Source organism: Triticum dicoccoides, chromosome 6A (assembly GCF_002162155.2).
Source record: "Triticum dicoccoides isolate Atlit2015 ecotype Zavitan chromosome 6A, WEW_v2.0, whole genome shotgun sequence".
NCBI classification, from domain to species: domain Eukaryota; kingdom Viridiplantae; phylum Streptophyta; class Magnoliopsida; order Poales; family Poaceae; genus Triticum; species Triticum dicoccoides.
In genome coordinates this window covers 529,199,079-529,220,864 of record NC_041390.1, presented here as the reverse complement: position 1 = coordinate 529,220,864, position 21,786 = coordinate 529,199,079, and positions in this window count along the sequence as shown.

Genomic DNA, 21,786 nt, shown 5'->3' with positions numbered 1-21,786 from the left:
CGCATCATGCTCCAAGGCCTCGCATTTTTTCACCGCATCCTGGAGCTCCTGCTGGACTTCTTTGACCCGGGCCTTGAGCTTCTTACGGGCAGCTTGCTGCTGGACAACCTTCTCCTCGGCCTCGCCTAGGGCTTTCTTCAGGGCCTTGACCTCGGTCGCGGCTTCTGCACATATAACAATACCGCTGTCACTACACAGCGCTTCTCCTTTCTTGAACATATAGCAAGTCGTTCCTCACCTTGCTTCTCTTGGAGCCGAACCTTAGTCTCGCCGAGCTCGTTCTCAGTCCGCTCCAGCTTCTGCTTCAGCTCAGAGACCTCAGCAGTATGCGAGGTCACGGCCAACAAGGACGCCTTCTTATTCATACATATTCTGTTAGTCTCCTACAATAATAGGTTGATCCTATGTCCGGTTCTTCTTGCCGAACTCCGGACAGTGTCTCAGGGGCTACTGAATACATGGGGTTTTCCTCTTTCTATGTCACTTACCTCGAAACCCGTCAATAGATTGCTGCAGGCTTCGTCTAGTCCACTCTTGGTGGACTGAACCTTCTCGATCACCGCACCCATAAGGACACGGTGCTCGTCCACAATGGAGGCGCCTCGTAGCGCCTCCATCAAGTCATCCGACGCCCCTGTGTGGACAGGGGCCACCGGTGGAATTGCCACAACCCCCTCCTTCAAAAGATGGTGCTCGCCTGATTCCGGAGCCATATGGACCTCCGGAATCGTATCCGGCTGAGGACAGAACTGAATACGGCCCTCTTCGCCGGTCTCCTTGGGGATCTGCTCCCCCATCTGTCCGGCAGCGGAGGTCCCGCCTTGTGGCGCCCCCGGAAAATGTCTTGGGCTCCTTGCTTCAGAGCGTCCCTCCGGGATAACACTTCGGTGTCGTCCCTGGCCCCGGGGGAGCAAGCAGGCGGTGGCGACTTGCTCGCCATCTCCGACGGAGCCAGCGAACCTCCAGATGAGGACCGCTGGATAAGGTCACGGGCCGAACTACAAAAGTGTGTATTAACCATGTCAGCATAATAAAAAGAAAGGGCTGGATATGCACGTAAATGAGCCATATCGCTTACGATGTGGCCTGAGGCCTAGTGCAGGGCGTCGTTCCGGACTACTGTCAACGTCCCACACGGTATTGATCGCTGGGGTGCCCTTCCCCTTTTTGGGCTCTTTCGCCTCCGGATGTGCTGGGGCCTCCCTCTTCTTCTTCTTCTTCTTCTTCTTCTTCTTCTCCTTGGGAGGACGGTTGTTTTCCTCCTCCTCCTCCTCCTCTTCCTTGTCACTGTCCTCCGGGATGGAGGAATGGGCCTCGTCGTCTTCGGATGTCGTGTCCGAAGCGCCCTTGCGATGGGGGCCACTCTTGGCCCCCTTGGCCTTCTTCTCCAGCGCCGTATATGGCGCTGACACCAGCATCCTCGCCACGTGCGGGTTGACCGGTTCCTCGGGCAGCGGCACCGGACACTGGATCCGCTGCGCCTTCTCCACCCAGTCTTGAAGGAGCAATACCAAATCTCAGACATCATCCTTGAAACATTCAAGTTGAGAATACGTCAAAAGAAACATACCTCGTTGGTGGGGCGTTTAGAATTGCGACCATGGTCTGAGTCCATGGCCGGTGGCTTCTCGTTGCCCTTAAAGAGCAACTTCCAGGCCCCTTCATGAGAGGTGTCGAAGAGCCTTCTCAGGGTCTGGTGCTTCTTCGAATTGAACTCCCATAAAGGGCGGCTTCGACGCTGGCACGAAAGAATCCGACGGACCAGCATCACCTGGATAACATCGACGAGCTTGACGTCCTTGGTCACCACACTTTGAACGCGCATCTGCAACACTATCAGCTCATCAGGAGAACACCAGTCCGGACTCTTCTCGACCCAGGAGGTGAGCCGCATGGCAGTACTAGAGCGGAATTCCGCAGCTGCGGCCCAGGTGGTGTCGCGAGGTTCTGTGATGTAGAACCACTGCTTTTGCCATTCCTTTACTGTCTCTATAAAGGTGCCTTTGGGCCAGGAGACATTGGATAGCTTGCTCACCATGGCCCCTCTGCACTCCGCGTGCTGACCGTCCACCACCTTCGGCTTCACGTTGAAGACTTTGAGACACAGCCCGAAGTGGGGATGGATGCGGAGGAAGGCCTCGCACACGACGATAAACGCCAAGATGTTGATGAAGGAATTCGGGGACAGATCATGGAAATCTATCCCGTAATAGTACATCAGCACACGGATGAAAGGGTGGAGTGGAAACCCTAGCCCGCGGAGGAAATGGGGACTACTCTCTCTGTGGGCTTCGGCGTGGGGACGACTTGTCTCTCGGCTGGCAGACGGTGGGCGATCTCCTTTGCCAAATATCCGGCCGCCTGGAGCTCAGTAATATCCTCCTCCTTGATGGAGGAGACCATCCACTTGCCCTGACCACCAGATCCAGACATGGTTGCTTGAGTGGAAAGGAGATGGGAACTTGGGCGCCGGAGCTTGAGATCGGAAGGGCGAAGATAGAGAGAAGGCGTGAGGAGAGGAAGGGTGAACTCTTATCCCCTTATAAAGGCAGCAGATATTAAACACCTCCTCACTCGCCTTAGGATTCACCTGTTCCCTAGGGCTGTATGAACGGCCCGCTTGAGTTACCAATGCCCGCATTGATGAGAATCCCGTGATAAGGGGACATGATCTCTATTTCGAAAAGACGTGCCAATAGCAACTGTGTCTCAAAACGTGGGATAACAGACGAAAAACGGTTCACAATTATAACCGGGCAGACATGATGCCGTGTTGGAGAGAAGCTGTCAACAGATTGGATTCGTGCAAATATTATATTCTCTCTCCGGTTGTGTATGGTGTGCGTAACAGGCCCGGATGCACTTATTTCGTCCGAAGACTATTCTGGAGTTCGGAAGGAGGGAACCCGCCTTGCAATGCCGAAGACAAATCTGCGCGCTGGACTCCTCGTCATTGAAGCCAGGTTCAGGGGCTACTGAGGGAGTCCTGGACTAAGGGGTCCTCGGACGTCCGGCCTGTTATCCATGGGCCGGACTGATGGGCTGTGAAGACATGAAGATCGAAGACTGCACCGTGTCCAGATGGGACTCTACTTGGCGTGGAAGGCAAGCTTGGCGACCGAAGATTCCTTTTTATGTAACCGACTCCATGTAAACCCTAGATCTCCTCGGTGTCTATATAAACCGAAGGGGATAGTCCGGAAAGGACACCACATATACTCATTACCATATTCTTAGGCTAGACTTCTAGGGTTTAGCCATTACGATCTCGTGGTAGATCAACTCTTGTAATACTCATATTCATCAAGATCAATCAAGCAGGAAGTAGGGTATTACCTCCATAGAGAGGGCCCGAACCTGGGTAAACATCGTGTCCCCTATCTCCTGTTACCATCGATACTAGACGCACAGTTCGGGACCCCCTACCCGAGATCCCTCTTCTGTCTCCAACAGGGATGCCCTGGAAGGCATCCCTCTTCTGTCTCCAACATTATCGGTAACCTTACTTGGAGCTATATTTTTATTCGTCACATGATATGTGTTTTGCTTGGAGTGTCATTTTATTTTGTTAGGATTTAATTTTTGTCATTTATAATAAGGTTTTGTATATTTTATTTCAATAAAAATGTCAAGGATAGCCTTCACCATGCTTAGTTTGCAATTATATGAGTTATTGTTTCAAAATAGAAAGTTGCACGCTATTGCGTAAATTCTCCAGAAAATTTAGAATGTGATAAAATGTTGAAACTTTGACATAATGAGATATGATAAATTTTATACAATGTGGTATTTTTTCAGAATTTTTGGAGTTAGACAAGTATGAATATTCTTGCATTCTTTATAGACCGTCCTGTTTTGTGAGATTGCTGTTATGTTTGCATATGTTTGCTCGTTTAATGATTCTATTTGAGGATAGGAGTATTAAATATGTGGAGGCATTTAGTATGAAATGTCAAAATTTAATTTTAGTGATTTTCTACAGTAGAGAATGATAAGGTTTTGCATTTATTTATACTAACTTATCTCATGAGTTCTTGTTGAGTTGTGTGTGGATGAAGTTTTTAAGAATTAGGGAAACCGTGATATGAGAGGAATTAAGGAGACACAAGAGCCCAAGGCATCCCTAGTTAATATTTCAATAAGTCTCAAGCATCTAAGCTTGGGGATGCCCCGCTTGGCATCCCACCTTTCTTCTTCAACAATGATCCATCAATTTTGGTTGAGCCTAAGTTTTTGCTTCTTCACATGATATGTGTTATCCTTGGAATGTCATTTTTATTTTTTGCTTGTTGTTTGAATAACATACTTAAGATATAAATTTTTTATGAGAGAGAGTCTTCACATATCTACTTAATTATTTGACTACTCATTGATCTTCACTTATATCTTTTTGGAGTAGTTTGTCATTTACTCTCGTGCTTCACTTATATCCTATGAGTAAATGGTTGAATGAATTGAATATCATAAATCTGAAATTATATATGTTTCATATGCTTATCCCATGGGGAGTAATGAATTCACATATAAGAAGAATATATAGGTGGTAAAATTTATTGAAAGTTAGCAAACACAACATTGGTCACTTGAACAATTCATGAACGAATATTGAAGGAAGAGAGATTTCATAGATAAATATTAATGGGGAACGTAGTAATTTCAAAAAAATTCCTACGCACACGCAAGATCATGGTGATGCACAACAATGAGAGGGGAGAGTGTTGTCTACATACCCTCGTAGACCGAAGCGGAAGCGTTATCACAACGCGGTTGATGTAGTCGTACGTCTTCACGGCCCGACCGATCAAGCACCGAAACTACGGCAACTCCGAGTTTTTGCACATGTTCAGCTCGATGATTGTCGGTGTACTAAAGTAGGGGTACCCTTAGTACCCCGAACTTGTGCACGGGCAGTCGCAGTACCCCCGCGGCAAGGCCTGCCAGGTGACCGCCAAGACCCTCCGCGGCTACTTTGAAGACCATTCAAGAACAAAGTTCTCAAGACAAGACCTCGGCAAGAGGAACTTGCCGGGAAGGCCATCAGCAGCGTTCCAAGACCCCGACAAGAGGCGCTTGCCGGGAAGGCCGTCCAAGGCATTCCAAGGAACTTGCCGCGGCGCGCTACGCGCCCCGACAAGGCCCGGTGAGCGGCAAGCTCCCGGAAGCGACAAGTCGACGACCGCGGCAAGGCGCTTGCCGCGGCAAGACCCCACTCCACGCCCGCGCTCCAGCACATCCACCCACGTGTCGCTCCGGGGCCCCTCCCGAGCGCACGTGGCAGGAGGCTGTGCAGCTAGGGGCGTGCGGTGGCACGCAGGTGCTGACAAGACAACCATCGTGGCAAGACGGTGGCGTCCCTAGCGGTCCCTTTCGGTGCTGTCTAGGCGACACAGACGGGCATTTAATGCCCTTGTCCCCTGCCGTCAGGGTTAGGTATGATAACACTGTAGCAGCTAGCTGTGCCTACTACAGCACCTAGCTGTGCCTACCCACGGCACCCTTTCCATTTTTGCCCTTGGCCCCCGTTGCTCTATGTCGGTAACCCCTTGAGTATAAAAGGAGGCCCGTGTGCAACGTAGAGGGAGGTCGGCCACCTCGAGAGCCCTCGCGAGGTTCAGCATTTCCACACACCCACGCTCGATCTCGCTCCCGAGCTAGAAATCAATACCAATCCACAAAGCATGAGTAGGGTTTTACGCATCCTTGCGGCCCGAACCTGGGTAAATCGCTCGCGTGCTTCGCCTCGGTTTACTCCTCGCATGACCCAACCGCCCGCTTGCTTCGCCTCGATCTGCTCTTTGCGCAACCTCCGCCCCCCGCCGAACCAAAAGGGACCCGGTCCGCCGGTCCCATAGGCGCCCGTGGATCAGAAACCCCGGCATCTCTGGCGCGCCAGGTAGGGGGCGTCGAAGTGGTGTGAATCAGATCCGGCGTTCTAGCGAGCGAGATCTCCATCTTCTTCATCAACATGCCACCGAAGAAGAAGGTTTCGGAGGTGGCCGCCCCGTCCGCGCCGAGCCACCCACCGCCGGAGCAAACGGACGGTGGGGCAGGCGCCGGCGGAAGGGCACACATCGACGAGGGAACTCTTGGTGCTGCCAGGTCCCAGGACAAGGTTGCGCTGCCCATCGGCGGCGTGGCCGGCTCCCACAATGACCGGGCGCACTCCAAGACCTCGGCGTCCGTGCATGCACCGCGCCCATCTCAGGAGGCGCGGGACCGGCAGCGTCATGGTACTCACAGTACCATGCACTCGCTGGATCAAGATCGAACTGGTGGATCTCGGAGCGCCCAAAGCCACCACGCACGCCAACACGTCCAGAACAGATAGGTTGCCAAAGCCTGAGCAACCAGATCTCTGATTTTTGAGTTATCTTCCCTGGATCGGCTTGCTTTATATGAAAAGCCCGTGCGCGGAGGAGCCAACTCGTAGCTGGCTGCGCACTTGCGTTGTTTCGAGCTCGCTCAACAACATTAGGTGAGCTGCGGCTGGTTGCTACACTAGCCGCGCCCTTGCATTGTTTCGAGCCTGCTCAACAACGTAAGTTAGCTGCGGCTAGTTGCTACACTAGCCGCGCCCTTACTTTGCTTCGAGCCCCGCTCAGCAACTTAAGTGAGCTACAGCTAGCTGCGACAAGGTTTCTTGCCGGTAGCGGCACCGCCAGTTCCGTGCTCAGCGCTCGCGGTCTGGATGCCTGCACCGACAAGTTCCCTAAAAGCGTAGGGTAAAAACATGCAAAGTTGACGCCGAAGCGGGAAGGCCCTTACCGGGTGAAACGAGTCACTGGGCCCGGCGCCGGCCGCCCTGAGACCGAAGATGGCGTCCCAGTGAGCAACTCCTGGAGCATCGAGCATCTTCGTGAGTTTTACCCGTAAGGCGCGGTTGCCGGAACCCGTTCCGGCAACCACCTCTTGTACAAAGTCTTGCCGCCGTTGCATGTAATCCTTTGTACGAGGCCGGGCGCAGATCCCGTGCGCAGCAGAGCCCGCGTGCTCCGCACATTTTGTCGATTTTATGCTTTCTATTTTCTGGCATATATGATCTGACATTTGTGCAGCACCAACCCCACGGCAAGCGTTGACGAGCTGCTAGGCTCTATATCTTTATTTTCTCTTCTTTCTTTTCTTCCTTCTTCCAAGGAAAGAAAGGATCCCTCGCCCACAAGTTTGCCAGGGGGGAAGGGAGAAGAGAAGGGTATGGACCAGGCCTCGTTCAAGAATTTCGTCTTGCCGGGAAGCAAACGACAGAAAAGCTAAGTTGCCAAAGTTTGAGCAGCCAAGTTTTTTAAATTTTAAGTTATCTCCCTTGAACGACTACACTTTGTATGGGAAACCTGTGCGCGGAGGAGCCAACTCGTAGCTGGCTGTGCACTTGCGTTGTTTCGAGCTCGCTCAACAACATTAGGTGAGCCGCGGCTAGTTGCTACACTAGCCGCGCCCTTGCATCGTTTTGAGCTTGCTCAACAATGTAAGTTAGCTGCGGCTAGTTGCTACACTAGCCGCGCCCTTACTTTGCTTCGAGCCCCGCTCAGCAACTTAAGCGAGCTGCAGCTAGCTGCGACAAGGTTTCTTGCCGGTAGCGGCACCGCCAGTTCCGCGCTCAGCGCTCGCGGTCTGGATGCCTGCACCGACAAGTTCCCTAAAAGCGTAGGGCAAAAACATACAAAGGGAGGAGTCAAGTAAAGGGAATAACATTGCAATAGCTACCCAGAAGGAAGTTATATTACAAAATAGCTTGTCGCAGCTCTAATAAATGTCTTCTATGACATAGCTAGCAGCGACAAGGAAAGAAGGAAGCCGGCGGCCTAGTCGACGCGGTCGCCCTCGACCCTCTTGATCCCGCTCACCTTGTCCACAATGGGTGCGACAAGGGCCTTGAGCTCTTCCTGATTGATATCAGGCGGCAAGGATCTGAGGACGTTGTGGAGGCGGAGGCCTGGATTGCGGAAGGCCACCTTTATCAACACCTTCTGAAGGGCTCCCGCGCAGATCTCGCGCGACTCGTCGGCCAGCCGCTTCGGGATCTCATCCCGGAGCCGCTAGAGCGCCGTCGCCACGCCTTGGAAGAACATAGTGAGCTTGGCGCTAGGTTGGAGGTTCTCGTCGGAGGAGTACCCGAAGTCCTCCACCCCCAGCTGCGCCAGCTCCTTATCGATGTCCCCGGCAAGCGCCTCGAGGAAGATTCGGCGTGACCTAGGCCGCGCGTGCCCGTGCACTGTTTTGGGCCTGGCCCAACAGCGCTCGGCACCGTGTCTGGCCCAGGCCCAGGGGCTCCTGTCGGTGTACTAAAGTAGGGGTACCCTTAGTACCCCGAACTTGTGCACGGGCAGTCGCAGTACCCCCGCGGCAAGGCCTGCCACGTGACCGCCAAGACCCTCCGCGGCTACTTTGAAGACCATTCAAGAACAAAGTTCTCAAGACAAGACCCCGGCAAGTGGAACTTGCCGCGAAGGCCATCAGCAGCGTTCCAAGACCCCGGCAAGAGGCGCTTGCCGGGAAGGTCGTCCAAGGCATTCCAAGGAACTTGCCGCGGCGTGCTACGCGCCCCGACAAGGCCCGGTGAGTGGCAAGCTCCCGGAAGCGACAAGTCGACGACCGCGGCAAGGCGCTTGCCGCGGCAAGCCCCCACTCCACGCCCGCGCTCCAGCACATCCACCCACGTGTCGCTCCGGGGCCCCTCCCGAGCGCACGTGGCAGGAGGCTGTGCAGCTAGGGGCGTGCGGTGGCACGCAGGCGCTGACAAGACAACCATCGTGGCAAGACGGTGGCGTCCCTAGCGGTCCCTTTCGGTGCTGTCTAGGCGACACAGACGGGCATTTAATGCCCTTGTCCCCTGCCGTCAGGGTTAGGTATGATAACACTGTAGTAGCTAGTTGTGCCTACTACAGCACCTAGCTGTGCCTACCCACGGCACCCTTTCCATTTTTGCCCTTGGCCCCCATTGCTCTATGTCGGTAACCCCTTGAGTATAAAAGGAGGCCCGTGTGCAACGTAGAGGGAGGTCGGCCACCTCGAGAGCCCTCGCGAGGTTCAGCATTTCCACACACCCATGCTCGATCTCGCTCCCGAGCTAGAAATCAATACCAATCCACAAAGCAGGAGTAGGGTTTTACGCATCCTTGCGGCCCGAACCTGGGTAAATCGCTCGCGTGCTTCGCCTCGGTTTACTCCTCGCACGACCCAACCACCCGCTTGCTTCGCCTCGATCTGCTCTTTGCGCAACCTCCGCCCCCCGACGAACCAAAAGGGACCCGGTCCGCCGGTCCCATAGGTGCCCGTGGATCAGAAACCCCGGCAATGATGATCCCCGGACTCCGATCCAGCAAAGTGTCGGGGATGAGTTCCGTCAGCACGACGGCGTGGTGACGATCTTGATGTTCTACCGTCGCAGGGCTTCGCCTAAGCACCGCTACAATATTATCGAGGATTATGGTGGAGGGGGGCACCGCACACGGCTAAGAGATCAATGATCAATTGTTATCTCTGGGGTGCCCCCTGCCCCCGTATATAAAGGAGTGGAGGAGGGGCCCGACCAAGGAGGGTGGCGCGCCCAAGGGGGGGAGTCCAACTCCCACCGGGAGTAGGACTCCCCTTTTTCCTAATTGGAGTAGGAGAGGGAAGGAAGAGGAAGGAGGGAGGAAGGAAAGGGGGGGGGCGGCCCCCCTCCCAATTCGGATTGGGCTTGGGGGGGGGGGCGCCCCCTCCCTTGCACCTTTCCCCTCCTTTCCACTAAGGCCCAATAAGGCCCATATACCTCCCGGGGGGTTCCGATAACCTCCCGGTGATCCGGTATTGTCCCAATCTTACCCGGAACCTTTTTGGTGTCCAAATATAGTCGTCCAATATATCGATCTTTATGTCTCGACCATTTCGAGACTCCTCATCAAGTCCGTGATCACATCCGGGACTCCGGACAACCTTCGGTACACCAAAATATATAAACTCATAATGAAACTATCATCGTAACGTTAAGCGTGCGGACCCTACGGGTTCGAGAACAATGTAGACATGACCGAGACACGTCTCCAGTCAATAACCAATAGCGGAACCTAGATGCTCATATTGGCTCCTACATATTCTACGAAGATCTTTATCGGTCAGACCGCATAACAACATACGTTGTTCCCTTTGTCATCGGTATGTTACTTGCCCGAGATTCGATCGTCGGTATCTCAATACCTAGTTCAATCTCGTTACCGGCAAGTCTCTTTACTCGTTCCGTAATACATCATCTTGCAAGTAACTTATTAGTTGCATTCGTTGCAAGGCTTAAGTGATGTGTATTACCGAGAGGGCCCAGAGATACCTCTCCGACAATCGGAGCGACAAATCCTAATCTCGAAATACGCCAACCCAACATGTACCTTTGGAGACACCTGTAGAGCACCTTTATAATCACCCAGTTACGTTGTGACGTTTGGTAGGACACAAAGTGTTCCTCCGGTAAATGGGAGTTGCATAATCTCATAGTCATAGGAACATGTATAAGTCATGAAGAAAGCAATAGCAACATACTAAACGATCGGGTGCTAAGCTAATGGAATGGGTCATGTGAATCACATCATTCTCCTAATGATGTGATCCCGTTAATCAAATGACAACTCATGTCTATGGTTAGGAAACATAACCATCTTCGATTAACAAGCTAGTCAAGTAGAGGCATACTAGTGACACTTTGTTTGTCTATGTATTCACACAAGTATTATGTTTCCGGTTAATACAATTCTAGCATGAATAATAAACATTTATCATGATATAAGGAAATAAATAATAACTTTATTATTGCCTCTAGGGCATATTTCCTTCAGTCTCCCACTTGCACTAGAGTCAATAATCTAGATTACACAGTAATGATTCTAACACCCATGGAGCCTTGGTGCTGATCATGTTTTGCTCGTGGAAGAGGCTTAGTCAATGGGTCTGCTACATTCAGATCCGTATGTATCTTGCAAATCTCTATGTCTCCCACCTGGACTAGATCCCAGATGGAATTGAAGCGTCTCTTGATGTGCTTGGTTCTCTTATGAAATCTGGATTCCTTTGCCAAGGCAATTGCACCAGTATTGTCACAAAAGATTTTCATTGGACCCGATCCACTAGGTATGACACCTAGATCGGATATGAACTCCTTCATCCAGACTCCTTCGTTTGCTGCTTCCGAAGCAGCTATGTACTCCGCTTCACATGTAGATCCTGCCACGACGCTTTGTTTAGAACTGCACCAACTGACAGCTCCACCGTTTAATGTAAATACGTATCCGGTTTGCGATTTAGAATCGTCCGGATCAGTGTCAAAGCTTGCATCAACGTAGCCATTTACGATGAGCTCTTTGTCACCTCCATATACGAGAAACACATCCTTAGTCCTTTTCAGTTATTTCAGGATGTTCTTGACCGTTGTCCAGTGATCCACTCTTGGATTACTTTGGTACCTCCCTGCTAGACTTATGGCAAGGCACACATGAGGTCTGGTACACAGCATTGCATACATGATAGAGCCTATGGCTGAAGCATAGGGAACATCTTTCATTTTCTCTCTACCTTCTGCAGTGGTCGGGCATTGAGTCTTACTCAACTTCACACCTTGTAACACAGGCAAGAATCCTTTCTTTGCTTGATCCATTTTGAACTTCTTCAAAACTTTGTCAAGGTATGTGCTTTGTGAAAGTCCAATTAAGCGTCTTGATCTATCTCTATAGATCTTAATGCCCAATATGTAAGCAGCTTCACCGAGGTCTTTCATTGAAAAACTCTTATTCAAGTATCCCTTTATGCTATCCAGAAATTCTATATCATTTCCGATTAGCAATATGTCATCCACATATAATATCAGAAATGCTACAGAGCTCCCACTCACTTTCTTGTAAATACAGGCTTCTCCAAAAGTCTGTACAAAACCAAATGCTTTGATCACACTATCAAAGCGTTTACTCCAACTCCGAGATGCTTGCACCAGTCCATAAATGGATCGCTGGAGCTTGCACACTTTGTTAGCTCCTTTTGGATCGACAAAACCTTCCGGCTGCATCATATACAACTCTTCTTCCAGAAATCTATTCAGGAATGCAGTTTTGACATCCATCTGCCAAATTTCATAATCATAAAATGCGGCAATTGCTAACATGATTCTGACAGACTTAAGAATCGCTACGGGTGAGAAGGTCTCATCGTAGTCAATTCCTTGAACTTGTTGAAAACCTTTTGCGACAAGTCGAGCTTTGTAGACAGTAACATTACCGTCAGCGTCAGTCTTCTTCTTGAAGATCCATTTATTTTCAATTGCTTGCCGATCATTGGGAAAGTCAACCAAAGTCCACACTTTGTTCTCATAGATGGATCCCATCTCAGATTTCATGGCTTCAAGCCATTTTGCGGAATCTGGGCTCACCATTGCTTCTTCATAGTTCGTAGGTTCATCATGATCTAGTAGCATGACTTCTAGAACAGGATTACCATACCACTCTGGTGCGGATCTTACTCTGGTTGATCTACGAGGTTCAGTAGTAACTTGTTCTGAAGTTTCATGATCATCATCATTAGCTTCCTCACTAATTGGTGTAGGTGTCACAGAAACCGGTTTCTGTGATGTACTACTTTCCAATAAGGGAGCAGGTACAGTTACCTCATCAAGTTCTACTTTCCTCCCACTCACTTCTTTCGAGAGAAACTTCTTCTCTAGAAAGGATCCATTCTTAGCAACAAATGTCTTGCCTTCGGATCTGTGATAGAAGGTGTACCCAACAGTCTCCTTCGGGTATCCTATGAAGACACATTTGTCCGATTTGGGTTCGAGCTTATCAGGTTGAAGCTTTTTCACATAAGCATCGCAGCCCCAAACTTTCAAAAACGACAACTTTGGTTTCTTGCCAAACCATAGTTCATAGGCGTTGTCTCAGTGGATTTTGATGGTGCCCTATTTAACGTGAATGCGGCCGTCTCTAAAGCATAACCCCAAAATGACAGCGGTAAATCTGTAAGAGACATCATAGATCGCACCATATCAAGTAAAGTACAATTACGACGTTCGGACACACCATTACGCTGTGGTGTTCCGGGTGGCGTGAGTTGCGAAACTATTCTGCATTGTTTCAAATGTAAACCAAAATCGTAACTCAAATATTCTCCTCCACGATCAGATCGTAGAAACTTTATTTTCTTGTTACGATGATTTTCAACTTCACTCTGAAATTCTTTGAACTTTTCAAATGTTTCAGACTTATGTTTCATTAAGTAGATATACCCATATCTGCTTAAATCATCTGTGAAGGTGAGAAAATAACGATATCCGCCACGAGCTTCAACATTCATTGGACCACATACATCTGCATGTATGATTTCCAACAAATCTGTTGCTCTCTCCATAGTACCGGAGAACGGCGTTTTAGTCATCTTGCCCATGAGGCACGGTTCGCAAGTACCAAGTGATTCATAATCAAGTGGTTCCAAAAGTCCATCAGTATGGAGTTTCTTCATGCGCTTTACACCGATATGACCTAAACGATAGTGCCACAAATAAGTTGCACTATCATTATCAACTCTGCATCTTTTGGCTTCAACATTATGAATATGTGTATCACTACTATCGAGATTCATCAAAAATAGACCACTCTTCAAGGGTGCATGACCATAAAAGATATTACTCATATAAATAGAACAACCATTATTCTACGATTTAAATGAATAACCGTCTCGCATCAAACAAGATCCAGATATAATGTTCATGCTCAACGCTGGCACCAAATAACAATTATTTAGGTCTAATACTAATCCCGATGGTAGATGTAGAGGTAGCGTGCCGACCGCGATCACATCGACTTTGGAACCATTTCCCACGCGCACCGTCACCTCGTCCTTCGCCAGTGTTTGCTTAATCCGTAGTCCCTGTTTCGAGTTGCAAATATTAGTAACAGAACCAGTATCAAATACCCAGGTGCTACTGCGAGCTCTAGTAAGGTACACATCAATAACATGTATATCACATATACCTTTGTTCTCCTTGCCATCCTTCTTATCCGCCAAATACTTGGGGCAATTCTGCTTCTAGTGACCAGTATGCTTGCAGTAGAAGCACCCAGTTTCAGGCTTAGGTCCAGACTTGGGTTTCTCCTCCTGAGCAGCAACTTGTTTGCTGTTCTTCTTGAAGTTCCCCTTCTTCTTCCCCTTGCCCTTTTTCTTGAAACTAGTGGTCTTGTTGACCATCAACACTTGATGCTCCTTCTTGATTTCTACCTCCGCAGCTTTTAGCATTGCGAAGAGCTCGGGAATTGTCTTATCCATCCCTTGCATATTATAGTTCATCACGAAGCTCTTGTAGCCAGGTGGAAGTGATTGGAGAATTCTGTCAATGACGCAATCATCCGGAAGATTAACTCCCAGTTGAATCAAGTGATTATTATACCCAGACATTTTGAGTATATGCTCACTGACAAAACTGTTCTCCTCCATCTTGCAGCTATAGAACTTATTGGAGACTTCATACCTCTCAATCCGGGCATTTGCTTGAAATATTAGCTTCAACTCCTAGAACTTCTCATATGCTCCATGACGTTCAAAACATCGTTGAAGACTCGGTTCTAAGCCATAAAGCATGGCACATTGAACTATCGAGTAGTCATCAGCTTTGCTCTGCCAGACGTTCTTAACATTGTCAGTTGCATCAGCAGCAGGCCTGGCACCCAGCGGTGCTTCCAGGACGTAATTCTTCTGTGCACCAATGAGGATAATCCTCAAGTTACGGACCCAGTCTGTATAATTGCTACCATCATCTTTTAACTTTGCTTTCTCAAGGAACGCATTAAAATTCAACGGAACAACAGCACGGGCCATCTATCTACAATCAAACATAAACAAGCAAGATACTATCAGGTACTAAGTTCATGATAAATTTAAGTTCAATTAATCATACTACTTAAGAACTCCCACTTAGAAAGACATCCCTCTAATCTTCTAAGTGATCACGTGATCCAAATCAACTAAACCATAACCGATCATCACGTGAAATGGAGTAGTTTTCAATGGTGAACATCACTATGTTGATCATATCTACTATATGATTCACGCTCGACCTTTCGGTCTCAGTGTTCCGAGGCCATATCTGCATATGCTAGGCTCGTCAAGTTTAACCTGAGTATTCTGCGTGTGCAAAACTGGCTTGCACCCGTTGTAGATGGACGTAGAGCTTATCACACCCGATCATCACGTGGTGTCTCGGCACGACGAACTTTGGCAACGGTGCATACTCAGGGAGAACACTTTTATATTGAAATTTAGTGAGAGATCATCTTATAATGCTACCATCAATCAAAGCAAGATAAGATGCATAAAAGATAAACATCACATGCAATCAATATAAGTGATATGATATGGCCATCATCATCTTGTGCTTGTGATCTCCATCTCCGAAGCATCGTCATGATCACCATCGTCACCGGCGCGACACCTTGATCTCAATCGTAGCATCGTTGTCGTCTCGCCAGTCTTATGCTTCTACGACTATCGCTACCGCTTAGTGATAAAGTAAAGCATTACAGGGCGATTGCATTGCATACAATAAAGCGACAACCATATGGCTCCTGCCAGTTGCCGATAACTTGGTTACAAAACATGATCATCTCATACAATAAAATTTAGCATCATGCCTTGACCATATCACATCACAACATGCCCTGCAAAAACAAGTTAGACGTCCTCTACTTTGTTTGTTGCAAGTTTTACGTGGCTGCTACGGGCTTAGCAAGAACCAATCTTACCTATGCATCAAAAACCATAATGATAGTTTGTCAAGTTGGTGCTGTTTTAACCTTCGCAAGGACCGGGCGTAGCCACAGTCGGTTCAACTAAAGTTGGAGAAACTGACACCCGCCAGCCACCTGTGTGCAAAGCACGTCGGTAGAACCAGTCTCGCGTAAGCGTACGCGTAATGTCGGTCCCGGCCGCTTCGTCCAACAATACCGCCGAACCAAAGTATGACATGCTGGTAAGCAGTATGACTTATATCGCCCACAACTCACTTGTGTTCTACTCGTGCATATAACATCAACACATAAAACCTAGGCTCGGATGCCACTGATGGGGAACGTAGTAATTTGAAAAAAATTCATACACACACGCAATATCATGGTGATGCACAACAACGAGAGGGGAGAGTGTTGTCTACGTACCCTCGTAGACTGAAGCGGAAGCGTTATAACAACGTAGTTGATGTAGTCGTACATCTTCATGGCCCGACCAATCAAGCACCGAAACTACGACACCTCCAAGTTTTTGCACACGTTCAGCTCGATGACGATCCCCGGACTCCGATCCAGCAAAGTGTCGGGGATGAGTTCCGTCAGCACGACGGCGTGGTGACGATCTTGATGTTCTACCATCGCAGGGCTTCACCTAAGCACCGCTACAATATTATCGAGGATTATGGTGGAGGGGGGCACCGCACACGGCTAAGAGATCAATGATCAATTGTTATCTCTGGGGTGCCCCCCTACCCCCGTATATAAAGGAGTGGAGGAGGGGGCCGGCCAAGGAAGGTGGCGCGCCCAAGGGGGGGAGTCCAACTCCCACCGGGAGTAGGACTCCCCTTTTTCCTATTAGGAGTAGGAGAGGAAAGGAAGACGAAGGAGGGAGGAAGGAAAGGGGGGCCCCCTCCCAATTCGGATTGGGCTTGGGGGGGGGGGCGCCCCCTCCCTTGCTCCTTTCCCCTCCTTTCCACTAAGGCCCAATAAGGCCCATATATCTCCCGGGGGTTCTGATAACCTCCCGGTGATCCGGTATTGTCCCAATCTTACCCGGAACCTTTCCGGTGTCCAAATATAGTCATCCAATATATCGTTCTTTATGTCTCGACCATTTCAGGACTCCTCGTCAAGTCCGTGATCACATCCGGGACTCCGAACAACCTTCGGTACATCAAAATATATAAACTCATAATGAAACTGTCATCGTAACGTTAAGCGTGCGGACCCTACGGGTTCGAGAACAATGTAGACATGACCGAGACACGTTTCCAGTCAATAACCAATAGCGGAACCTGGATGCTCATATTGGCTCCTACATATTCTACGAAGATCTTTATCAGTCAGACCGCATAACAACATACGTTGTTCCCTTTGTCATCGGTATGTTACTTGCCCGATATTCGATCATCGGTATCTCAATACCTAGTTCAATCTCGTTACCGGCAAGTCTCTTTACTCGTTCTGTAATACATCATCTTGCAACTAACTTATTAGTTGCATTGCTTGCAAGGCTTAAGTGATGTGTATTACCGAGAGGTCCTAGAGATACCTCTCTGACAATCGGAGCGACAAATCCTAATCTCGAAATATGCCAACCCAACATGTACCTTTGGAGACACCTGTAGAGCACCTTTATAATCACCCAGTTACGTTGTGACGTTTGGTAGCACACAAAGTGTTCCTCCGGTAAACGGGAGTTGCATAATCTCATAGTCATAGGAACATGTATAAGTCATGAAGAAAGCAATAGCAACATACTAAACGATTGGGTGCTAAGCTAATGGAATGGGTCATGTCAATCACATCATTCTCCTAATGATGTGATCCCGTTAATCAAATGACAACTCATGTCTATGGTTAGGAAACATAACCATCTTCGATTAACGAGCTAGTCAAGTAGAGGCATACTAGTGACACTTTGTTTGTCTATGTATTCACACAAGTATTACGTTTCCGGTTAATACAATTCTAGCATGAATAATAAACATTTATCATGATATAAGGAAATAAATAATAACTTTATTATTGCCTCTAGGGCATATTTCCTTCAAATATACTATCTTGGACATATTCTATGATTGTGAGCCCCATTTATTATTTTCAAACTTGAGCAAATTAGTTGAAGTTGGACAAGGAAGACAGCATAATGAGTTATGTTTGGGTATATTTGTATAGAAGTTATATTGTTATGGATCCTCCAACATGTGGTGCTTGCTTAGGATCTTTTGCTAGCCAAAAATTCATACTAAGTAGAGATACTATTTGTGCATCCAAAAATTCTTAAACCCAGTTTATTGCCATAAGTGTCCACCATATCTACCTATGGATTGAATAAGATCCTTCAAGTAAGTTGTCGTCGGTGCAAGAAGCAATAAAAATTGCTCCTAAACATGTATGATCTTTTGTTGTAAGGGAAAATAAGCGATGTACAAACTTGTGATGGTAAAGAAATAAAAGTGATGGACTGCATAATAAAGGTTGTTATCACAAAGGGCAATATAACATGGCCTTCCTTTGCATTAAGGGCTTGCACATCCAAAAGTAAAAAGCACATGACAACCTCTGCTTCCCTGTGCATAGGGCCTATCTTTTACTTTTATGTATTTACTTTTATGCAAGAGTCAATAGTATTCCTTCTCATTTCAACCTCAATTATTCTCTAGTTGGCAAGTATCATGTGGTGGGGAAAGATTCAAGCATATACGACCATTCAAATATATTTGATCATGAATTATTATTGTTGTCAATTATCTATATGATAAATGAGTTGAAAGGTGAAACATTAAGCCCCTATCTTTCTCTGTGTTTGATGGAAGCTATTTGTTCTACAAATATGCTTTGACTGTTAGCATTCATGGAAGACTATATGATAGTTGAGTATGTGGAATTTACTAAATCAAAGCTGTTACATAGACCCTTCCTGAAAATAAGATGAATTGCAATTGTTTGATGACCGAGAACATAGTTTGTTAGTTTTCAAGAAAGTTTATTGTCTATACTTTAATGTGTGAATAGCTTGTTACTTGATCATGAGAAGTTTTATTAGATGAGCTACTGTTTATGATAGATAATGATGCTAGAAAAAGTGATTGGAATTATCATTGTTCAAACTTGTGCACTTGCTAGCATTCATAATTCATAAATTTTTTCTTTGATCATTTACATACTCGAGGACGAGCATGAATTACTAGGCCATATATTATGCTTAGGAGTTGTGTGTCTGCCCAATTTCAAGCAATACCGAAGGAATCACACCACCAGGCTGTGAAGCAAATTCTTTGATATTTAGGTCACGCACCAATGCTTGGATTATGGTATCCCAAGGGCTCATCATTTGATCTAGCTGGATTTTCTAATTCTGGCTATGCTGGAGATCGTGTGGATCGCAAGTCTACATTAGGCACATGCCACTTCCTTGGACGATCTCTTGTCTGTTGGTCCTCAAAGAAGCATAACAATGTCCCACTTTCCACAGCAGAGGATGAGTACATTATCGCTGGTGCCTGCTGCTCATAGTTGCTACAGATGAAACATACCCTCAAGGACTACAATGTCAACATGAAGAAATCCCATCTCTATTGTTACAATGAGAGTGCTATCAAGATCTCCCACAACCCAGTGCAACATTCCAAGACGAAGCACATTCAGATTCGTCACCACTTTCTTCGTGATCATGTCCTGAAGGGAGACATTGTCATCGACCACGTGAAGACTGAATACCAGCTTGCCGATATCTTCACTAAGACCTTGGATGAGAGAAAGTTTTGCAAGTTTTGGTGCGAGATAAACATCCTAAAATCTTCGAATGTCCTCTGAAGTGGACGCACATCCTAACGCTTATGTATTTGTGATGACTTTGATGCACAACACCCGAAGTAACATATTTATTCAATCATTGAGGACTTACCCTCTAAGTGGGAAGAAATTAACGAAAAACTTGACTCTCAGACCCTAGGACAATTGTACGCGGTGTCCGTAGTCATCATAGTTCTTATACGGTGGGTAACGCCACCACCTCTTTGTGGCATTCTTCAATTTTGAGTTTGTCGTCATTTGCACTTTCGTCAAACTTTTCAAATTCGTCGTTTGAGGATATTCTTCATTGCTTGAACTGTTATTTATATTCTTGAGTTTTATGTCCTCAACGACATCCACATATTGCTAATTCTTCAAGTTGCGCTCTTCGCCTATGTGGATGTGATCGGACCCACTCTCCTCTATGCTAAGCTCAACACACTCTATTAAAAAATTCTTCATATATGTTCTATTTGACACCATTCAAAATCTTCACTGTGTCCTTGATGACTGAAGAAATTGCGAACACATTTTAAATTCTTAAAAGGTTTTTTCCTAGCGGTTGCCACAGTAACTTCATCCCGTGCTCGACTCGCGTGGATAAGTATGTGAAAATGCATGCGTGACACATGTCACAGAGATGCAAATGGTCAGGGGCTTATCCATTCAAAATCTTTGGACCACTCGGTTTTCACCGTGGCTATAAGTATCCTTGACTCCGTCAACCTAATTTTACTGTGCTCCATGCTCCCGTCGCTCTCACTCCCAAACCATAGCACCACCGCTGGAATTCATCACTGCCGGAGAAGAAGAGCTTCACTGCCTCGACTTATTCGTCGACGTACTCACGTCATACGCAAATTTCTTCATCTCCACCGCTGCCATAGCTATCTTTCATCGCGAAGTTAGGGCACGGAAGATCTAAACTGACAATTTCCTTCGTTCCGTCATCCAGTTCATCGACTTCATCCTTGGTGTAATTAAATGCTAATTTCACCACCTAGTTTGATCTCTTCTTTACCTGAAAATATTTAAGTGTTGTTTTTACTTCACTTTCGATTCTTCGGCAGTTCCTTTTGGCCAGTCTTGAGTATTTCATCTAACTTATGCTTAACTGCTAGATTCCTCAATTGTGCGAATTTCTTCAATATGTACAACTCTAGAACCTAAGTCAAGAACACTTTGTGAATTTCATCAAGATGATAAGGGTCAATTTCCTCAACTGGTTTTATTTTTGAAAAACATAAGCATGTGACTCTTCCCAAATTCCTCGCAACTATAATCTGTTCACATGTACAAATGTCTGCCGACGAATCTCTAGGTTCTCATCAAATTAATTCATTTGCAGTGTTGCTTGAGAAAAATCTTCAGACATCAGAGTCATCAAAAGCTCAGAAACCTCCGTTGAAGAAAATGGCTGATGATAAAAAGCCTCAGAAAGGAGGAAAGAGGAACACATTGCTTTTGAGATCCCTGAGGATATTTACTCAAGGTACTGCACGCCGGATGAAGAATTCATGGCAAAGAGACTGACAAGCAGTGCAAGGCGCACATGCAGCGCATCAAACACAAGTGGGCCTATGAATGGATGAGTTATAGATACGTGACTCCAAAATACATGAAGGACTTTCCTGTGAAGCCTCCATGCAAGCGGCCACCACTAGCTCCTGGACATGTGGCTGACCCCACCAACATCAAACACGGTGAAGAATTTCCCACTTAATGGGCTAAAGGTCATGCCAAGTTGGCAAAACAGGCCAAGAAGGCCGTTGAGGATTTCAACAAGGCCTCAAAGGCACCAGCTAAAGCAAGTGGCAGTGCCACTGCTTTAAAGGCCTCAGTACTCAAGACTGCAAAATCTTCAGTGCCTCCACCAGCCACAAGTTCATTAGTGGCAACAGCAAAAGCTTCAACGCCGGTTGTGCTCGTGTCTTGCCAACGCACCGAAGGCTTTCCAATAGCCACTATTGATGCATCAAGTGCCTCAGCTAGTGGGCATATATCTTCATCAATGTTGCCGGCGTTCTGGGAACCAGGGTGCCCGGACTTGCCTGCCTGTGGGCGACGGTGTGGCTACTTCAACGGCCCGGTATGGCCCATCTGCAAGATCTCCAAGACAAGACCCTCGCGAGGGCCCCCAGGCCTCATGAGGCGGACGCCACCAAGACCTCTGGAGGAGGCGGCCTCCCCAGGTTTCCTCCTGAGGAGCGGAGATTCCTATGCAGGTACCCAGCCTCACGAGGCTGGCATGACACAAGCC